Source organism: Dreissena polymorpha, chromosome 5, assembly GCF_020536995.1.
Source record: "Dreissena polymorpha isolate Duluth1 chromosome 5, UMN_Dpol_1.0, whole genome shotgun sequence".
In the NCBI taxonomy this organism is placed as follows: domain Eukaryota; kingdom Metazoa; phylum Mollusca; class Bivalvia; order Myida; family Dreissenidae; genus Dreissena; species Dreissena polymorpha.
Genome location: NC_068359.1, coordinates 14,565,747 through 14,583,134, shown reverse-complemented (window position 1 = coordinate 14,583,134; position 17,388 = coordinate 14,565,747). Strand labels below are relative to the sequence as shown.

At 34.7% G+C, this 17,388-nt stretch overlaps 1 long non-coding RNA gene across 1 annotated transcript; it reads right to left on the bottom strand.

Moving 5' to 3' along the window:
• Positions 1 to 9,108: 9,108 nt before the first annotated feature.
• Positions 9,109 to 17,370, bottom strand: LOC127881271 (uncharacterized). The gene is made up of 2 exons (XR_008049991.1): positions 14,307 to 17,370; positions 9,109 to 14,154 (listed from the first exon to the last, which is right to left on the bottom strand). It is a non-coding gene; the product is annotated as an uncharacterized LOC127881271 (long non-coding RNA).
• Between the last annotated feature and the right edge of the window lie 18 nt (positions 17,371 to 17,388).

Below are 17,388 nucleotides of genomic sequence, written 5' to 3'. Positions count from 1 at the left end.
TTTAGCATGAAAGTGTCACCTGTCAGATTACAAAGTTTACAAGTTCAAATTTCCCTTGGAGTTTACACATTGGTGTGTGGGTATAACTATAGTGAAGCATGAAAGAGTCACCATTATAAAATTCACCAGGTCAAAATTCCCTTAAAGTTTACAAATTGGTGTGTGGATATGATTAAAGTGTAGCATGAAAGTGTCACTTTTACAAAGTTCACAAGGTCAAATTTTCCGTGGAATTTACAAATGGTGTGTGGGTATGATTAAAGTTTAGCATGAAAGTGTCACCATAACAAAGTTAACAAGGTCAAATTTTCCATTGGAGTTTACACATTGGTTTGTGGGTATAATTAGAGTTTAGCATGAAAGTGTCACCATTACAAAATTCACAAGGTCAAATTTCCCTTGGAGTTTACAAATTGATGTGTGGGTATAATTAGAGTTTAGCATGAAAGTGTCACCATTACAAAGTTCACAAGGTCAAATTTCCCTTGGAGGTTACAAATTGGTGTGTGGCTATAATTAGAGTTCAGCATGAAAGTGTCACCATTACAAAGTTCACCAGGTCAAATTTTCCTTGGAGGTTACAAATTGGTGTGTAGGTATAATTAGAGTTGAGCATGAAATTGTCACCTTAACAAATTCACAGGTTCAAATTTGCCTTGAAGGTTACAAATTGGCGTGTGGGTATAACTATAGTTTAGCATGAAAGTATCACCATTGCAAAGTTCACAAGGTCAATTTTCCTTGGAGTTTACATATTGGTGTGTGGGTATAACTAGAGTTTAGCATTAAAGTGTCACCTGTCAGATTACAAAGTTTACAAGGTAAAATTTCCCTTGGAGTTTACACATTGGTGTGTGGGTATAACTATAGTGAAGCATGAAAGAGTCACCATTATAAAATTCACCAGGTCAAAATTCCCTTAAAGTTTACACATTGGTGTGTGGATATGATTAAAGTGTAGCATGAAAGTGTCACTTTTACAAAATTCGCAAGGTCAAATTTCCCGTGGAGTTTACAAATGGTGTGTGGGTATGATTAACGTTTAGCATGAAAGTGTCACCATTACAAAGTTCGCAAGGTCAAATTTTCCTTGGAGTTTACACATTGGTTTGTGGGAATAATTAGAGTTTAGCATGAAAGTGTCACCATTACAAAATTCACAAGGTCAAATTTCCCTTGGAGTTTGCAAACTGGTGTGTGGACATTACTATAGAGTTGAGCATGAAAATGTCACCATTACAAAGTTCACAAGGTCAAATTACCCTTGGAGTTTACAAATTGATGTGTGGATATAACTATAGAGTTAAGCATGAAAGTGTCACCATTACAAAGTTCACAAGTTCAAATTTCCCTTGGAGTTTACAAATTGGTGTGTGGGTAAACAAGAGTTTAGCATATAAGTGTCACCATTACAAAGTTCACCAGGTCAAATTTCCCTTGGAGCAAATCGGTGTGTAGGTATAATTAGAGTTTAGCATGAAAGTGTCAACATTACAAAGTTCACAAGTTCAAATTTTCCTTGGAGGTTACAAATTGGTGTGTGGGTATAATTAGAGTTGAGCATGAAAGTGTCACCATTACAAAGTTCACCAGGTCAAATTTCCCTTGGAGGTTACAAATTGGTGTGTAGGTATAATTAGAGTTTAGCATGAAAGTGTCACCTTAACAAATTCAAAAGGTCAAATTTGCCTTGAAGGTTACAAATTGATGTGTGGGTATAACTTGAGTTTAGCACGAAAGTGTCACCATTGCAAAGTTCACAAGGTCAAATTTCCCTTGGAGTTTACATATTGGTGTGTGGGTATAACTAGAGTCTAGCATGAAAGTGTCACCATTACAAAGTTTACATAGTCAAATTTCCCTTGGAGTTTACAAATTGGTGTGCGGGTATAATTAGAGTTTAGCATGAAAGTGTCACCATTATAAAGTTCACCCGGTCAAATTTTCCTTGGAGGTTACAAATTGGTGTGTAGGTATAATTAGAGTTTAGCATGAAAGTGTCACCTTAACAAATTCACAATGTCAAATTTGCCTTTAAGGTTACAAATTGATGTGTGGGTATAACTAGAGTTTAGCATGAGTGTCACCATTGCAAACATCACAAGGTCAAATTTCCCTTGGAGTTTACATATTGGTGTGTTGGTATAACTAGAGTATAGCATGAAAGTGTCACCATTACAAAGTTCACAAGGTCAAATTTCCCTTAAAGTTTACAAATTGGTGTGTGGATATGATTAGAGTTTAGCATGAAAGTGTCTCTTCTACAAAGTTCACAAGGTCAAATTTCCCTTGGAGTTTACAAACTGGTGTGTGGGTATTAAAGTTTAGTATGAAAGTTTCACCATTATAAAATTCACAATGTCAAATTTCCCTTATAGTTTACAAATTGGTGTGTGGATATGATTAGAGTGTAGCATGAAAGTGTCACTTTTACAAAGTTCACAAGGTCAAATTTCCCTTTGAGTTAACAAATTGGTGTGTGGGTATAATTAACGTTTAGCATGGAAGTGTCACCATTAAAAAGTTCACAAGATCCAATTTCCCTTGGAGGTTACAAATTGGTGTGTGGGTATAATTAGAGTTGAGCATGAAAGTGTCACCATTATCAAGTTCACCAGGTCAAATTTCCCTTGGAGGTTACAAATTGGTGTGTAGATATAATTATAGTTTAGCATGAAAGTTTCACCTTAACAAATTCACAAGGTCAAATTTGCCTTGAAGGTTACAAATTGATGTGTGGGTGTAACTAGAGCTTAGCATGAAAGTGTCACCATTGCAAAGTTTACAAGGTCAAATTTCCCTTGGAGTTTACATATTGGTGTGTGTGGGTATAACTATAGTTTAGCATGAAAGTGTCACCATTACAAAGTTTACATGGTCAAATTTCCCTTGGAGTTTACAAATTGGTGTATGGGTATAATTAGAGTTTAGCATGAAAGTGTCACCATTATAAAGTTCACCCGGTCAAATTTTCCTTGGAGTTTACAAATTGGTGTGTAGGTATAATTAGAGTTTAGCATGGAAGTGTCACCTTAACAAATTCACAAGGTCAAATTTGCCTTGAAGGTTACAAATTGATGTGTGGGTATAACTAGAGTTTAGCATGAGTGTCACCATTGCAAAGTTCACAAGGTCAAATTTCCCTTCGAGTTTACATAATGGTGTGTTGGTATTACTAGAGTTTAGCATGAAAGTGTCACCATTGCAAAGTTTACATGGTAAAAATTTCCCCTGGAGTTTACAAATTGGTGTGTGGGTATAACTAGAGTTTAGCATGAAAGTGTCACCATTACAAAGTTCACAATGTCAAATTTCCCTTAAAGTTTAAAAATTGGTGTGTGGATATGATTAGAGTTTAGCATGAAAGTGTCTCTTTTACAAAGTTCACAAGGTCAAATTTCCCTTGGAGTTTACATATTGGTGTGTGGGTATAATTAAAGTTTAGTATAAAAGTTTCACCATTATCAAATTCACAAGGTCAAATTTCCCTTAAAGTTTACAAATTGGTGTGTGAATATGATTAGAGTTTAGCATGAAAGTGTCTCTTTTACAAAGTTCACAAGGTCAAATTTCCCTTGGAGTTTACAAACTGGTGTGTGGGTATAATTAAAGTTTAGTATGAAAGTTTCACCATTTTCAAATTAACAATGTCAAATTTCCCTTAAAGTTTACAAATTGGTGTGTGGATATGATTAGAGTTTAGCATGAAAGTGTCTCTTCTACAAAGTTCACATGGTCAAATTTCCCTAATTTCTCTTGGAGTTTACACATTGGTTTGTGGGTATAACTAGAGTTTAGCATGAAAGGTCACCATTACAAAGTTCACAAGTTCAAATTTCTCTTGGAGTTTACAAATTTGTGTGTGGGTATACTTGCAGGCTGTTCTGGTTTTATGCTGTTTACAAAAGCCAATTTCACATTGCTTCTTACTGGGGAAAGGGTTATAGATACAGCTGTATTTATAAAAGTAAAAAATAATTATCCACAACACAACCCAATGCACCAGAAGATATTGGCTGCCAACACTTTACAGGAACTCCACCATCAACATGCTCACAGCCACATACTTCTCCTACATTATGTTTATTTTAAGTTGATTGTTCACAGTCTTCTTCCTCATCAGTTTGTCCACCAGCTCGCGCTTGCTAAGAGTGCAACAATCTGTTTTCACTTATATGTTGTTCTTTTGTAGGCAGACTATGTGTTAAGCTGTGCATCTTTTTGTAGGAACAACTGTCCAGGACGTAAAAATTATGTTGGAACAAATGTCTGAATTGTCAAATTACTTTGAAAGATTGTCTGGATTGTCAAAAAAATGTATGAATGATTGAGTTGTCAAATAAAACAACGAAAATTGGCCCTCGTGAAAATTCAAATGTGTATGAATTATTGACCATGGAAACCCAATTTTATGTCCTGACATCTTTTGATATACATGGCCCAGATTCCAACTCGGCTTTTATATTAGCAAGAGGAAACTTCTGACCAAGTTGAGTACACATTCAATGAAAACTATAGCCAAGGCAATAAAAATAACACAAGTTTTTCAACCAGATACACAAGCAGCCTGTATATTGTCAACATCAACATTCTGCCCAAGTTTCATCAAAATTAAATGAACTGTGGCCTCAAGAGTGTGTTTTTAGATTTGACATAGTAACCTTCTTTTGGACGCCCATGACCCAGATTTGAATAGGTCTAGATATTGTCAACAAAACCATTCTTACAAAGTTCCATCAAGATAAAAAAATGTTGCCTCAAAAGGGGTTAAATGCACCTAACCAAATTTCAAACTTGGTCTAGACATAGTTAATATTAACATTTTGACCAAGTTTCATCATGCTTTGATTTATATTGTGGCCTTTATAGTGTTAACCCTTCCAGCGCTGGAACCGAATTTTGAAAGCCTTTGCAAACAGTTTGGATCCAGATGAGACGCCACAGAACGTGGCGTCTCATCAGGATCCAAACTGTTTGCTTTTCTGATAGTATTCTTTGTTTAAAAAAAATCAAAGAAAATGCTTATTTTGGAAATTCAGCAGACAACATTTTAGCAGACGACAAATTTCCCAGAATGCAAAGGGTTAATGAGGTTTTTCTAAGATTTTAGCTGTAAAGTGTTAGAACAACACACAACAACAGACTTTGTTTCTCTAAAATTGTAGAAATGTCCCCAAGTTTTCATGAGCTGTAATTCAATTGTCCAACAAACTTTGATACCTCTGCAGAACACTTAATGTATACTTAGATGACATACGTACATGTGCAAAAAGGTTTGAAATGAAGACCTTGAGACTTGATACAATTTTGGAATGGCAAGTATTAAACCCAGCAAATGTTACCTTCTGCTTAGAATAAATAAGCCGCAGTCCACAACATGCTTATGAAGGACGACTCTTTGGCTTTTATGGAAAGTTTTGTTTCAAGGACACCTCCTATACACAAAGCCAGTTTATGCGGCAAGTGTCTTCCCTGACCAGCCTGTGCCAACTGCTAAGGATCTGGTATGACTCTACGCATAAAGCCCCATTTTCTTAGAGCGTAGTTAAAATAAATGGAAGTACATGTACCTCTCTGTTAAATGCCATCAGCATTTTTACAGCCCATAGTTGTAATTTGTATATCTGCAATGTTGGATTCAGTCGTCTCATCAGTGCATACAACCATTGATGTGTTTTGTGTACCAATACTTGTTTCAATCGAGTTATAATAGTATGTATAGTGTCAGAGGAGGTAATCTCATGATAGTCAAGATGGCGATATCCATGCCGAGGCAGGTATTTTTCGCCATTTTATACCCTTTATTACCTGTATAATCTTTTAAATGCCTCTCACATTTAAGCCATAGCAGCAAGAAAGTTACTAGCATTTATTTCGTATTAATATACGTACTACATCTTTACTTTATTCACTGCGAAATTTCTAAGAGGGATGACCTAATTACAGCTCCTATAAGAAATTTTGTGGTGAGTTAAGTCAAGATAAAAACTAAATTTTAATCGAAATAAATGCCAACCACATTTTAACCAATAAGGTTGTAAAGTGAGCATCATTCAAAAATTTAACAAAAGTAAAGATGAGGGCCTAAAAGGCCCAAAGTCGCTCACCTGAGATTCAAAGGAACTGACCTGTTCAGCGCAGCCCAAGATGGCATAAGAACAATAATATTATGTTCTTACCAACTTTCATGACGGCCATGTTTTTCAAGCAACTTGAACCACTTTCAAACTTGTACAAAATATCATTGGGACAAATCTTCTGACAAATTTTCATGATGATCGTACAATAAATATGGCTTCTAGAGTGTTAACAAGGTTTAACTATAGCTATATAAGGTTACAATACACTAAATGATCGCTTCATGTAGGGCTGTACTCTCTAAAAACATATCATAGTTGACAGGAAGGCATGTTTTACACTTTTTACCATTATTCGGGTGTTATCTTGCGGAGATAATGGTAGGGCATGAATAGGTGTTCACAACTGAATCCCTGAAATATAATACTAATTTAATAATACACTTGAAGACTAAAGTAAACCATTGCAGTAGAAAAGGTTACATTTCACTAAGAAACGGCCGAAAAAAAAAGCTGCAAAAACAGTCGATTTTGATTTGTGTCAAGTTCTTTCTTGCTTTGTACATGACATATCTTTTTTATTGCATAAATCCATTCCGCTTAGAATGGCCTTTAAGAAAAGGTATGGTTATGGGGGTCTCTATGTGCAAAATGTTGCATTTATTTTCGCTCAAAGTTGTCGCTTTTACATTGAATTATATAGGGAAACTATTTGGTGTATTATGACTTAAACGCAAAACCAGGCCTAGTCACAAAGGAGCTGTATTTACAGAAAATCATCATTTTTTAGTGGGATATGACGCGTTTTGGCAAATTTCACGGAATAAATGCGTTTGTTTCGCGAATTTAAGGAGCATCATGAGTTTTTAAGAAAAAAATACGTTTTCAGAGAAAAATACGAAAAAAAACGTACAAAAACTCGTCTTGAGCATCTCAAATCGCAACAATTTGTGCTGAAAGAGCTCATGAACACGTTTTAATAGTTGTTTACTTCTTTTTCTACATAGCTTGTAACAATATTCCAGTATTTTGACCGATTGTAATTATTTAGGGTAATCGTTTTGCGCCTGAACGCCCGTTATAAATCAAAGCTCCGAACGTGAAAGCCACATGGCTTATCAGGCGTTATAATAAAATGCATTTTCAAGCATTTATACGTGAAAGATCGGTCTGAAAATTGGCCTGCACATAGACAATAGGTTTATAAGTATTGAGAAGTGCTTATTTTTCGCGATGTTAACAGTAAACGTTGTCTTATAGGTTACAATACACTAAATGATCGCTTCATGTAGGGCTGTACTCTCTAAAAAAATATCATAGTTGACAGGAAGGCATGTTTTACACTTTTTACCATTATTCGGGTGTTATCTTGCGGAGATAATGGTAGGGCATGAATAGGTGTTCACAACTGAATCCCTGAAATATGATACACTTGAAGACTAAAGTAAACCATTGCAGTAGAAAAGGTTACATTTCACTAAGAAACGGCCAAAAAAAAAAGCTGCAAAAACAGTCGATTTTGATTTGTGTCAAGTTCTTTCTTGCTTTGTACATGACATATCTTTTTTATTGCATAAATCGATTCCGCTTAGAATGGCCTTTAAGAAAAGGTATGGTTATGGGGGTCTCTATGTGCAAAATGTTGCATTTATTTTCGCTCAAAGTTGTCGCTTTTACATTGAATTATATAGGGAAACTATTTGGTGTATTATGACCATAAGGAAAAATGTCACACCCCCTTGGCGGACATGTTTTTCCACCAACCGGAACCATTTTCTAACTCATCCAAGATATCATTGGGACAAATCATCTGACCAAGTTTCATTATGATCCGACAGTAAATGTGGCCTCTAGAATTTTAACAAGGTTTTACTATAGCCATATAAGGAAAAATGCCCCGCCCCTTGGCAGCCATGTTTTACAAGCAAACGTGACCATTTTCGTAGTCATCCAAGATATCATTGAGACCAATCTTCTGGCCAAATTAATGAAGATTGGACAATAAATGTGGCCTCTAGAGTGTTCACAAAGTCTTACTATAGCCATACATAGCCATATAAGGAAAAAATCTCCGCCCCTTGGCAGCCATGTTTTTCAAGCAAACGTAACCATTTTCAAACTCATCCAAGATATCATTGAGACCAATCTTCTGACCAAATTTCATGAAGATTGGACAATAAATGTGGCCTCTAGAGTGTTAACAAGGTTTTACTATAGCCATTTAAGGAAAACTTCCCGCCCCCTGGCGGCCATGTTTTTTCACCGATCTAAACCATTTTCGAAATCGTCCGAGATATCAATGAAACCAATGTTTGGACCAAGTGTCATGATGATTGGGCAAAAATTGTGACTTCTAGAGTGTTCACAGGGTTTCTCTATAGCCATATAGGGAATACTGCCCCGCCCCCTGGCGGCCATGTTTTTCAACGGACCTGAACCATTTTTGAACTCAACCAACATATCATTTAGACAAACATTTTGACAAAGTAACATGAAGATTGGACATCAAATGCGACTTCTACAGTGTTCACAAGGTTTTTCATTTTTTGACCTAGTGACCTAGTTTTTAACCCAGCATGACCCAGTTTCAAACTCAGTCGAGGTATCAATGGGACAAATGTTCTGATCAAGTTCCATGAAAATAAGAAAATAAAAAATAAAATAAAATAAAAAAATAAAATAAAAAGAAAATAAATGTGGCCTCTTAGAGTGTTCACAAGGCAAAATGTTGACGACGCACGACGGATGACGCACAACGGACAAAAGGCTATCACAAAAGCTCACCATGAGCATGTTGTGCTCAGGTGAGCTAAAAAGTGAAAAGTATTGTCCCTGATAAGTCACAGGCTTTTCCAAGACTATATTCCCATGCATAAATCCCAGTTTTTGCGCAGAACACAACTCTCTCCAAGATTTGAAGGGTTTTTCTGAAATCTTAAGTTCCGCAGTAAGTTTGTTCAATGTCGTTTAAAGACCAATGTTTGTAAACAAAATTGCTGCACAAGGAGTAAGAAAAAACATAACAGGCATGAACATTTAATTACCTTGGTTTATTTGTCTCTGTCGACAGTCACCATACAAATTTAAACACATACAGGTATATAATATATAGTATAACCACATAAAAACATGACAAGTCAGGGAAATAGTTTCATTTCCATTGCTGAATAGTAAAGGAATACCTTAAAATATGATAAAAATGTAAGAACAAAATGTGGGTCAAAGGCAGCAGTTAAGAGCTGTAAAATGATGTGTTGTAAAATGTTAAGGATGTGGTAAAATATAAGCTAAAATATTACTTAACAATTTACTCTGGCTGATGATTCTATAAACAACAAGAGGGCCTGAAAGGCCCAAAGTCGCTCAACTGAGATAACAAGATATTATTGGGACAAATCTTATGACCAAATTTCACGAAGATCGGAAAATAAATGTGGCCTCTAGAGTGTTAACAAGGTTTTACTATAGCCATATAAGGAAAAATGCCCCGCCCCCTGACAGCCATGTTGGTTGACCCCTGACAGCCATCTTTTTCAACCAACCGGCATCATTTTTGAACTCGTCCAAGATATTATTGGGATGAATCTTCTGACCGAGTTTCATGAAGATCAGACAATAAATGTGGCCTCTAGAGTGTTAACAAGATTTTACTATAGCCTTATAAAGCCATATAAGGAAAAATGCCCCACCCTTTGGTGGCCATGTTATTCAAGCAAAGGTAACCATTTTCAAACTCATCCAAGATATCATTAAGACAAATCTTCTGACAATATTTCATCAAGATTGGATAATTAAAGTGGCCTCTACAGTGTTAACAAGGTTTTACTATAGCAATATAAGGAAAAATGCCCCGCCCCCTGGCAGCCATGTTTTTCAACCAACCGGCATCATTTTCGAACTCGTCCAAGATCTTATTAGGATAAATCTTCAGACCAAGTTTCATGAAGATCAGACAATAAATGTGGCCTCTAGAGTGTTAACAAGATTTTACTATAGCCATATATAGCCATATACGGAAAAATGCCCCGCCCCTTGGCAGCCATGTTTTTCAAGCAACTTAACCATTTTGGAACTCATCCAAGATATCATTTAAACCAATCTTCTGACCAAATTTTATGAAGATCTGAAAATAAATGTGGCCTCTAGAGTGTATACAAGGTTTTACTATAGCCATATAAGAAAAAATGCCCTGTCCCCTGGCGGCCATGTTTTTCAACCAACCGGCATCATTTTCGAACTCGTCCAAGATATCATTGGGATGAATCTTCTAACCAAGTTTCATGAAGATCGGACAATAAATGTGGCCTCTAGAGTGTTAACAAGATTTTACTATAGCCATATAAAGCAATTCATTAAAACCAATCTTCTGACCAAATTTTCATGAAGATTGGACAATAAATGTGTCCTCTAGAGAGTGAACAAGGCAAATGTTGACGTCGCACAATGGACAACTCACGACGGACAAAAGGCGATCACAAAAGCTCACCATGAGCATTTTGTGCTCAGGTGAGCTAAAAACAACATGCATTATGTTCTGGATGAATTTTTGCTTAAATGAATAGCCTGGTAAATATATATGAAGCAATTGCCGATGTGAATAAAACAGCTTAAAATGGTGCTTTCCATTGTTCCTGTTTTATTATTTTATTCCTCAGATTAATAAAACAACAACAGCTTGTTTGGCAGTAAAATTATAGCCTAAGAATGGACAGAAATTTGAATATTATACTTTTTTGTAATATACAACAACAAATACGGAGATTTCTTTAAGTTTTAAAAATGGTGTGAAGAATGTGAAATGTTTGTCTACAACTTGGCAAATAAGAATTGTTTTTTTCATCTTAGAGCAGATACCATAATTGTACATTGACATGTAACACTCAAATTTGAAAAAACAATTACATGATACAAAATATTTTGTTAAAATAGCACATGTGTTGTCAGTTATATCTTTTAAAAATGTCTAAATAATTAAAATTTCCTTTGTCACTTTATATATTGTTAAAGAAAAACTAAAAAAAGAGTGCATTTTGGTGATAATATAAAAATGTATAGAAATTCACACTGAATAAACTTTCAATAGGACAGGAATTGAAAGATTTCTTGAAAAAAGATTTATTATAAATGAATCTCACTCCATGAAAAGGGGGGTTTAATGAATGTGCGTAAAGTGGTGTTCCAGATTAGCCTGTGCAGTCTGAAACTACACTTTGTGCATTTATGGTATTTCGCATAAATAAAAAGTCTCTTCTTAGCAAAATTCCAGTTCAGGCAGAGAGTGTTGTCCCTGATTAGCCTGAGCTGACTGCCCTGAGCTGACTGCACTGAGCTGACTGCACTGAGCTGACTGCGCTGAGCTGACTGCACTGAGCTGACTGCACTGAGCTGACTGCACTGAGCTGACTGCACTGAGCTGACTGCACTGAGCTGACTGCACTGAGCTGACTGCACAGGCTAATCTGGGTCGACACTTAACGCACATGCATTAAAACCCCTTTAGACAGAGCACAGCCCAATTGTATTTACAAGAATACCTGTGCTGAACATTGATAAATGAGCTGCATCAAGCAAACTGGGTACCATGCCGTATGCAGCCAACATAGCTATAGAACAGCCTGTAAATCCACACAGTCTGGTCAGGGGCTAAGCACTCCACTTAAGTCATCCTAGGTTTTGTTGTCACATTAGCAAACAGGGAAGCTCCAAGACAGAATGTGCTGATGGACAGGTAGGTCTGATGCTACGCTGGCCGCAAATGGCCATAAGACCCATTTTTGCATGACGTAGATCACATTTGAATAACTCTGTTTTGCTAAACTTGCTAGCCAACTAACTTTCAGAATAGAAACCCATTTGAATTTTAATAATACAAAAAACAGTAAGACAACCTTATTCATATAAATTTGTAATACAAAAATGTTTTCAAACAGACAAATGACATGAAAACTCTACACAAAGAGGTTATCAATACAACATTTCGGTAAGTCATACGATCAACGTGTCTGGCGTCTTTGTGTTTACAACAGAGCTACGAACCACACCTAGGAAATGTTTAAGTATCATATACAAGAAATAATCCTGATAGAATGGATGAAGGCATCATCAAATGTATAGTTCAATTCTTTTTATAAGCTCCAGGAAAACAGAATTTACCCTTTACCACTTAGAAACGTATTTTTCACATTTGTTTTCCCTTAGAAAATTTAATTTAATGTAAGACCTTTTTTTTACTAAATTAAAGTTTTAAAGGCTTCATTTCCAACCCTTAGATACTGATGATCAGCAAGAAGCATAAAACCTGAACAGACTGCGAGTTACTCACAGGCTGTTTTGGTTTTATGCTGTTTGCACATAGCCATTTTCACTTTGCTTCTTAGTGGGAAAGGGTTAATGCATGTGTGTAACGTGTCATCACAGATTGACCTATGAAGTCCGCACATGCTTATCAGGGACAAAACATTCCACTTTAATGGATTTGTTTTGCTAAAAGAAGTATCCCTTTAACGCCAATGCAGTCCAGGGGTAAAATGTGGACTCTGATAAGCCTGTGCTGAGTTCACAAGCTTATTTGGGACTATAATACTTTATGCACATGCATTAAACCCAGTTTTCCCACAGCATAGGCTCATATAATATATATATAGATATATTAGCGATTTTGTATTCTGAACCCATGATAAACCTCACATTTTGAAAGTAGAATTCAGAAAATATACACTGTCAATCTAAAAAAGGTAAAAAATACATGTCTAAGATTTCAAAAATGTATTCATTTATTAATAGCTGTTCAGATTTGTGTATGCAATTTTTATTTGTTATTCAGTGCATATGATACTTAATCATTTCACGAATAAATAAGAGAGATTAAAAGCATATATTTTTCAACACCTTTGCAATTCATTTGTACACACTTTTCAGGCAAAAATCACATTTTCATCACATCATTTACGCATACAATCTCACATGCAATACATATATACACCTGCCCAAAATATTCAAAATTTTGAGACACATTGTAATCATGCATTGATAAAATCACACTACAGGTTATGTACAAATAATTTATTGACAAATGTCACAAATCAGTTTGTTTTGATAATTATACAATTGATCAGTGATCACAATTGATTTCTACACCACCTATTAGTTTACATTAGGCAGATGTTTATAATTTATAGCACAAATTTCTCAGTCACAATTTCTCAGCAACATGCTTTGCTTTTAAATCAAAATAGCAGCTTTACTACTGCCACAATACATCAGGTATTTTATTTGACATGCTTGTCTAAAAGAAACTCTGAATATAACACACATTTTTTATTACGACGGCTTTGTAATTATTTCCCAGAAAAGAAAAATCTACTGACTTGAAATAACTAAAATACTATTAAAACAAACTGCATTTCCAAATGCTTATAATTTTACAAATCTTTAAAAATGATATAAGCATTGTGAAAATCTCTGTATTTCTTAATTTCTTATCAGGCAGTGCTTAAAAGAAAACATGACATCAGAAGCAACATTTGCAAATCACACAGTGAAGAAGTACAAAAGGAACAATGATTGGGAGCAGCAAATTAAACTGGAGCCATAAAGTTTTTCCTGGAATTATCACAGTTATTGAGTTGGCCATTAGAGCCTTGTACTGGGAAAACTGGACTGTATGAACATGTGTAGCACAGGCTAATCGTGAAGATACCGTCTGCCGTAACTAAATTTTCTCTAAAAACAAGATGTGTTTGTGAAACACAATGTCCCCCTATATGACGTTTGACCTTGAAGGATGACCTTGACCCTTCACCACTCAAAATGTGCAGCTCCATGAGATACACATGCATGTCAAATATAAAATTGCTAGCTCCAATATTGCAGAAGTTACATTACATGAGCAATTTTGACCCAAATATTTGACCTAGAAGGATGACCTTGACCTTTCATCACTCAAAATGTGCAGCTCCATGAGATACACATGCATGCCAAATATCAAGTTGCTATCTTCAATATTGCAAAAGTAATCATAAAATAAGCGATTTGGGCCACATATATTTGACCTCTGACCTTGAAGGATGACCTTGACCTTGACCTTTCACCACTTAAAATGTGCAGCCTCATAAGTTATACATGCATGCCAAATATCAAGTTGCTATCTTCAATATTGCAAAAGTATTCATAAAATAAGCGATTTGGGCCACATATATTTGACCTCTGACCTTGAAGGATGACCTTGACCTTTCACCACTCAAAATGTGCAGCTCCATGAGATACACATGCATGCCAAATATCAAGTTGCTATCTTCAATATTGCAAAAGTATTCATAAAATGAGCGATTTTGGTCACATATATTTGACCTCTGACCTTGAAGGATGACCTTGACCTTTCACCACTCAAAATGTGCAGCTCCATAAGATACACATGCATGCCAAATATCAAGTTGCTATATTTAATATAGCAAAAGTTAGTGCAAAATGTTAAAGTTGGCGCAAACCAACCAACAGACCAACCAACAGACAGGGAAAAAACAATATGTCCCCCACTACTATAGTGGGGGACATTAAAAGAGAGACTTCCTATAAACTAAAACAACCATAAAACTGGAAAGTGTCGTCCCTGATAAGCCTGTGCAGACTGCACATTTTGGTGCATTAAAAGTATAATATAGATCAGAATATTCATAAACTCTATTCTGCCCCTTGTTTTGTTTTTACTAAGATTCACATTTAAAGAACCATAGCAAAAATGCTAACAGTTTATGTTAAGAACATTACAATAGTAAAGTTTCAAGAAAACATAATTATTTCAATTATGAACCTTAAGCCTAATCATGTAAGATCTAGTGTTCTTCTTAAACAACCACATGTTTGTACATAGTGCAAATATATAGTGATATTAACGCATTGAATACACCACACAAAAAATAATGTGCTGATTCTGATAGCACAGGCTAAGTGGGACGATCCTTTACGTACATGCATAAAGCCCTGTTTTTCATGAGAACATCAAATTAGATCTAGTGTACATCTTAAACAACCACATTTTCATACATAAAAATTATGTCAACAAATAGTGATATTAATGCATGGCATACACCACACAAAAACAATGTGCATTCAAGCCTATGGGCAAAGGAAAAACAACACGTAAATACAGCTCTCTTTTCATGTACACATATTGCACAAAATGTAACTCGTCTCAAACATGAAGTCCCAGACAACATTGAGTGAAGAAATGTTTTACACTTCTAACTTAAACAAAACAAATCAAATTTCACATTTTAATGCATGAACTTTGGGTATACACATTAGTTTTACATTATGGATTTTCTAATTATATGACTTTTTAATTTGAAAACACATGTCTGATAAAAGAAATGATAGGATATCTGCGTCATTGAAAACTGAGAACAAAGTCATTAGCCAGTTATGATTGATGGTTTATCTTTGTCATTACATAAACATGATTATAAGAGATGAAAACAAAAGTAAACCCAGCCTTGTTACCTTGTCACAAAAAGGCAATAAGCATGAGCACAGTTTTCAATAACGCCTCTTCGAAAACACTATTATGAAAAATTGCAATGAGACATTGATCTTAGAATAAACTGTTGCTGTTGTTTTTTCAACAATATTTTATATCATGTTTAAACTCTTGTATTTATATGTATTGATAAATTATACGTCATATTGACACCTGCATACACAATCGTTTTATTAAAACTGATTATTTCACTAAACTTTAAGTTTCTGGACTTCTTGAGAAATCGGCCAAAAATAAAATTTGTCAATGCATGCACTGTTGAAAAATACCATGAAAATTATCAAAAATACGATCACTTTAAATAAAAAATTCAGCCAGAAAGCTTCTTATGCTCACAGAATATACAGAAACAAATAAGCATCCATACACAATGAAATGCTTAATTTTCTGAAAGAATGCCAAACATTTTTGATGATTTATTCCAAAATCACAAACTGCATTGTCTCCAATTTTTTTTAATAAAGTAAGTTTAGCATTTCAAAAGCATGTAAAGAGTCCAAGCAAAGGTCTATTGCAAAATTGTTGAGAAATTAAAAAATTGATACTAAATACACAATTTATGTCATAGTCAGGCAAACAACTAGACTATAAAGGATTCAACATTTCAATCCCTTTTGAAAAAGAAGCAACAGCAAAATATAAGGGTCCTGAACCATGTTCCTTTTAAGTTCCCGAAGTGTAAGTTCAAACACAAAAATGTGCAATTTTGTTGAATTGTTAAATACTTTTGCAAAAGTTCATATGTCAAATTAATTAAATTGACTGAAAACTATTATTTACAAGTGTTGGACTAAAAAATGTTCAAACTAGTTAAAATCGTTATAAATTGTCACCCGACAAATCAGGCTTTCCAACCTCCCCCCTAGTGGGCGGCCTGTGCCTTTGTGATCCCAGATCTTTCCTGATTTCAACCATATGAAAGTTGACAATGTAAAGAAGCAGCTCAGCTGCATTAAGTCTAAAAACTTATGTTTTTTCCATGTTCATTTATTCATCACAAATATGATGTACGGAGTAAAAAAAATCTACAGTCACTGAAGTAAAACAATAACCAAATCAAAAAAATGTATTAATAAAGAGTTGACTATATTGAAAATCACAATCAATTATAATCCTTTGTAGCAAAATACATTGTCACTTAACAATGTTAAAATACCGTCCATTTGCTTGTGTGGTTATCTTTAATTTTACAGACTTAACAATGATATTGTATTTATGAACAGGAATCTGTTTCTTAAAATTCAAATTCAGTAGGTTTCAAATTCCATGTGTTGTTTTATAAAAACGTCAAGGCTTAAGGACCTAATCTTGTACAAGTTAATATCACAACAAAAGTATTAATTGGTAATTAACAATACATTGTGTGTTGTCTACAGTTTATTGTTGACTTACTATTTCAGTATCCTTAACACAGGAGTTCTCAGCAATTACTAACATAAAAAGAACTTTAAAAAAATTAGCGAATAAAAATAACATATAACATAATTATGCTAAAAAGGGAGCAATTTTTTCAATTAATACATTAAAAATATTTTTTGTTTATAATCCAGTCTAGATTCTAGAACAGAAATAAATACAATTTGAACAAAGCCGTGCATACTACTTTATAAGCACACATGCATTTAAATAATAAGATGCTAAAAAATGGTCTCTTTCATAAAATAATGTTACATTTAAAATAAAACTTTTAATATCAGAGAATTGGCTTTAAAATAGGGAACATACATGTACACAATCATCTAGCGATGTAAAACAGTTACCATTATTAGAAAAACA